The sequence below is a fragment of the Notamacropus eugenii genome, chromosome 5 (genome assembly GCF_028372415.1).
Source record: "Notamacropus eugenii isolate mMacEug1 chromosome 5, mMacEug1.pri_v2, whole genome shotgun sequence".
NCBI lineage: Eukaryota > Metazoa > Chordata > Mammalia > Diprotodontia > Macropodidae > Notamacropus > Notamacropus eugenii.
Genome location: NC_092876.1, coordinates 126,929,167 through 126,935,166, shown reverse-complemented (window position 1 = coordinate 126,935,166; position 6,000 = coordinate 126,929,167).

Here is a 6,000-nt window from a genome sequence, read left to right as displayed (position 1 = left end):
GAATGTAATTGGGAAATAGTTAACAAAATAAGTAAAAATACAACAAAACACTGATATTGTGATATTTTAAAACTAAGTCAGTACAGCAGGGACTGCAGGGATGGCTTGGTGGTATTGGTTTCTATCTGAGTTGGACACCAATGGTTTCAAAGAATCTTTAGACACTGAGTAAGGGAGAGGTGGGGAAGGGAGGGTAGAGTTAGGGAGAAAAGGAAGGCCGTGCCTTTCAAAATGGCATTGTGGGAGACAAAAAGGTTTGACTGTGAAAAGTAGCTACGCTGAAGGCTACAAAGCAAGCCTCACATAACCAAATCTTGTCTTTCACCAACACTCAGTAGTTATATTTTACCCTCCCCCAGGGGTCAGAGGGTATCTGTTCTCTGCCATTGGCTTAAGCCCCTATTTATTTATTTCCCTTCATTTTTAGGAGTCTAAGCACCCCAGTTCCATTTAACTACTTAGCAGTAAGATGAGCTTTTATACTTCAAAGGTATGTCAAGAACAAACAAATACTTCCCCAACTTCTAGGGAAGATAGTCTCTTCTAAAGCCCCTCTGTCTCTATGGAGAGAAGGAAGATAAGGTTCACAGTTTAGCTCAATTTCTATATAACATTAGCCCCACCAAGTTCGAAGTCCAAAGCCCTCCTGGGCTTGCCTCCCAGCACCCTGGCTTCTCAAGGTGGTCTTGCTAGGCTGGTAGCAACCTTGCCCCTGGTATCCTAGCTCCAAAGTCACCATTTTTTATCTCCCAAGTCTGGAACTCCACTCCCTGCATCTAGAACTGAAAAGTACAAGTGAAACAAGATCAAAACATTTGGCCAATTTCACAGGGGAAATCTTCACCTCTAGATGCCATTAGAAAATGAAAGCAAGACCATCCCAGTGTGGACATTTTACAAACGCAAGCAACTATTATTATTTAGACAATGGAAGGAAGATCCCAAAATGTCCTCTCCCAGAAGAAGGTCCCTGACATCTCCTATATGGGAGATGTGTCAAAGTCCCATTTTACACACATACACACACATATGTATATGTGTGTGTGTATATATATACATATATATACATTAGCTTATAATTATAACTTAATTGTAATTGTAATAAGACTTTTTGGAAAGCTTTATGTACATTCATTTCTATTGCTTTCCTGAACTTATGAATTGCCTGTTGGATATTTTAAGCTGTTTGACCTGTGGGCATTTCAACCATCATATCTGGAACAAAATTCATTCTATATCTTCCCACTCCCCCCAAACCCATACACCTGTCTTCCAAATTTCCCTGTTTCTGTTGAGGGCACCACCATGCTTCTAGTCACCCTGGTTTGAAACTTGGGAGTTATCCGTGAATCGTCACTCTGTCTTATTCCTACATATCCAATCAGTTGCCATGAGCGGGGAGGGAAGAGGTCCCCTCTCCCCTCTCCCTGCTAGACTCTGGAAGAGGTGGGAGTGAAAAGGCAAAGAATGATTTGGATTATTTTTTTAAATAGTAACTTGCCATCTTTTTTATTTTTATTTTTTGAAGGCAATTGGGGTAAGTCCAGGGTCACATAGCTAGTATCAATTGTCTGAGACTGGATTTGAACTTGGGTCCTACTGACTCCAGGGTGGGTGCTCCATCCAGTGTACCACCTAGCTGCCCCTTTTTTTCAACATTAAAAAATTATTAATAATCATCATCACTATGTACAGAAAAAGAAAGCATTGTTTTCTGTCTCCAGTGTTTGCAGCTGCTTTCAAGGTCTGAGCCTTATAGGGGGTGTCCCTGTGCCCCCCCAACCAGGGATGTCTGCTCTGCTTGGGGGCTCACCTTGGAGAAGAGTTCATGAAGCCTCCACAGGTTTCTTTTTTTTTTCTTTTTAATTAACTAATTTATTGTTTTCAGTTTTCTACAATCAGCCTCCATAGGTTTCAAAAGAAAAAAAAATATTCACAGAGGCCCAAGAATTCTGACCCTAACTTCAATCCCACAGTCCTTTCTCTCCAAAGGCAAGGGAAGAAAACACAGAAAAACCAGCTGAGAACTGAATGGGTTCTACCCTTCTACTTGGCTTTCTTCTTCACAATCAGGCTTCCCTGATGGACAGAGATGACTTTCCTCTTTAGAGACTCAAAGTATCTAGCCCTTAAAGGCACCAGAGGTATAGCTGACCCTTCAGGAAGGAACGGAAGAAGCATTTCTATAGTGCCTCCTAGGTACCAGGCACTTCACTCCTGAAAGTCTGTTGTTATTCAGTCTCATCCTTCTCTTCCTGACCCCTTTTATCATTCTCTTGGCAAAGATACTGGAGTGCTTTGTCATTTTCTTTTCCCGATCATTTTATAGATGAGGAAAGTGAGGCAAACAGGATTAAGTGACTTGCATAGGGCCACACAGTTAGTTAAGTATCTGAGACTGGATTTTAACTCCAGTCTTCCTAACTCCAGGCACAATACTCTCTCCACAATACCACTTAGCTGCCACCCCTAAAGGTCTAGGGAAGCCTTAACACTTTAAGACCTTAACACCTTTGTTTCTGTTACTTGTCACTTACCTCCTCCAATTCAGTGGTGTCAAACTTGTGAGAGACAGCAAAAAGTTAAGTTTCCACAGTAAGTTATTGTTAATTGATGAAGTCATTGAGAACAAGCTAGATAATAAGACCACCAGCAGACTGCAGGTGGACTCAACCAATCAAAAGACAGACAGTGGCCTTCAGAAAATTACAAAGTTTTTGAGAAAGGAACCAAATCTACAGCTAGCTGGAACTAGCCAAGAAAAATGACCTAGAGTTAACTGGAGAAGGCTTCTCTTCACTGTGCTTGCTTAATGAAGCTGACACACCCCACATAAAATTATCCCTCCATTTTCTGATCATGTTTGGGAGGAGGAATCACACCAAGGTGGGTTATGTAATGGACATGTAGAGAAGATGGAGGATGGGCCGATTCATCTCCTGGTGGGAGAATCTGTCTTGACCTAACAGTACATTTAGCTCATCTGACTTCTGTATTCTGTTCCCCCTCCTCCTGAAAGAGGGTGGAGGCCCACTTTGGCCAAAGTGATCAATTTCTCTGAACTCAGTTGCAATAAATTTTACTTCATACTTTATTAGTGTCAAGAATGTTTCTAACAAAGTCAAACAAAAACAGGAGCTAGTAACCTTACTTAAGGGTCTCTGCAGGATAGGGACTTAGAAAACAGATTAACATTATTCATACCTTATGGTATTTTTATTTATTTCATTAAATATTTCCCAATTAATCTGCTTAGGGCTGAGCAATGCTCCACCTCACTAAAATTATTTTATTGATCAGTTTTTTGTTTTTAATCTCATTTCTGAACAGAATCATTTCTTCTACCCCCAAGAGAGCTTTCCTTCCAAATTAAAAAAAAAAATGTAGCCAAGCAAAACCAGCTGATACATTGATCACATTTGAAAGTATATACAATATTCTATAGTCCCCACATCTCCAAAAAGTATTCTTCTGTTAGCTTTTAAGGTCCTCCATAGATTGGCTGGGTTGTACTTTTCCGTGTCTTCTCTTCTTAAACTCTACATTTCAGCCACACTGGTCTACCATCTATTTCAGAACTCTTTTTTCCCTTACCTGTCATCCCTTGTACTTGTAATTAATCTACTCTCTCTGTATTTTTGTCACTCGGAAGCCTTATTTTCCATCAAGGCACTGCCTCTTCTGGGAAGATTTCTCTGATTCTCTCCCTCCCTTGTAAATGTTGGGGCTTTCTCTCAAATTACTTTGTATTTATTCATCATAGATAGAAGGACAACTAGGTAAACCCAGAGCATCCTCTCTGGATGTGAGGAGAGGCTTGAGTTCTGGCCTCATTCACACTAGCTGCATGACCCTGGGCAAGTCACCTCTCTCTGCCTCTGGGCAAATCACTTGACTTCCCTCTGCCTCAATTCCCTTAATTAAAATGGGGATGATAACAGCACCTATTTCCCAAGGTGGTTGTGACGATCAAATGAGTTAATAATTGTTAAACCCTAAGCTGATAGGCTGGCTGTTGTCTTTTGTTCTTGAAAAGGACCAAAATGACATCACTATGCTAGAGTCAAGTTACAGTGTCAGACTGTGGTTGATCAGACCAGTAGGAGCTCCGAATGTTCTCACAAGGGTTGTTGGGCACAAATAGTCCACATGAACATTTGGGTGGATTCTCTAAATTTGTGCATCTCACGTTTCTTTGGAGCTATTTCAATTCTCCTTTGCTCATAGACCACAGCACTTTCTCTGATGAATCGCCCGTTGTCACACAATCAGTCCAAAATTCTTAAGAGAGAGCCTGAGAATGTCCTTGTATCACTTCTTCTGACACCATGTGAGTGAGTTCTCCATAAAATAGTCTTTTTGGCAAGCATAAGCTTGGCATTGGAACAACATGACCAGCCCATTGGAGTTGCGCTCTCTGAAGCTGAGTTGAATATCTGGCAGTTTAGCTCAAGAAGGAATCTCAGTGTCTGGTACCTTATCCTGCCAGGTGATCTTCAGAATCTTCCTAAGACAATTCAAATGGAAGTGGTTCAGTTTCCTGGCATGGCACTGGTAGACTGTCCAGGTTTCAGAGGAATACAACAATGTTAGAAACATGCTTGACACTGAAAAGTATCAAGGAAAATTTACTAGAGTTCAGAGGCATTGAATACCTTGGCCAAGGTGAACTCTACCCTTCTTCAGAAAGGGGGAGAGAGAGAGAGATATTGAAGTGAGGACATTTTTATAATGTTAGCCCAGGACAGATCCTCCCATCAGAGGATGAAGTGGGTCACAATATTTTGACACGTCCATGGTATGTCATTAAGAAAGTACAGCTGGATTTTTAGGTGGCCCTGCCAGTGACCTCAGCTGGTTTAAGCTGGATCAATTCTGTCTTCTTGGGATTTTCTGAAAGCCCCCGGTTTCTGATTGATCAGGGCCACCTGCCGTTTTTATTCAGTAACCTTAGGGGCTAATGATCTTTGTGAATGCTTAACCCCAGTTCTCTCTTATGAGTGTCTGACCTTCTTTACCTGACTCTGTTAGGTCACAACTCTGATTAACTATTACCATTAAGAGTTTTGACCCTCTTCTACAGCAAAATGCCTTCCACATTCAGAGAAAGAAGCATGGAATTCAATCGCAGAATGTAGCAGACGTGTGTGTGTGTGCATGCGTGTGTGTATTGAATTATGGTTGGTTACATGACTTCTTCCATTCATTTTAATTCTTCAACACAGCATGACAATAGTGAAAGTGTATTTAATAGGAACGTATGTGTCTTGGGGAGGGAGGAGGGAGGGAAGGGAGAGGGAGGGAAAAATAATAATCTAAGTTATAGGGTAGAGATTGTGGAACACTGAAAACAAATAAAATTAATTAATTAAAAACAACAAGGAAATAAATAAATAAAGAGTTTTGACCCTGTGGAAACAGAACAACTCCTTCCTCTGCTTCCCACAACAATGAGGTCAGCAAAACTGCTGAGCAGACTTTCAGTTTGGCAGTCAGTCACATACCTCTTCTCTCTCACACTTTCCTGTGGAGCCCCCCAAACCCTGAGCAGAAAGGAGTTAGCTGGGCCGGTGATCCGCATGTACCTGTCCTGACGGGCATCGTGTGGTGCCCCGCACACCTTGGTGCAGCGAGAAGAAGCCTGATTTTTCAGGCAGAGGACTCAGCTTGAGGTCAGGGCTCGGTTCTGTTTCTAGCCCCCGGCCTAGACAGAGAGCTCTTTTCCGAGCCTCAGTTTCCCCTTTGGCGCTTACACTGCGCTGTCAAACCCTACCAGTCCACCCCAGGGTTAGGTGAACTCTGGGCACACGCGTTTTGTTATCGTTACTGGCACTATCTCTGCCCTGGGGGATTCCTTCCCTTGCCTTTCTCCCAAGGCCTGGACCCCCCAAAGAGGGAACTTCGATGGAGACTTCTCCCCTCCCCGGGGCCCCTTCGGCCTTTATTTACCCGGGTCATCCAAGACCACCTCCCCCCTTTCACGCCCCGCCCCACCTCTCT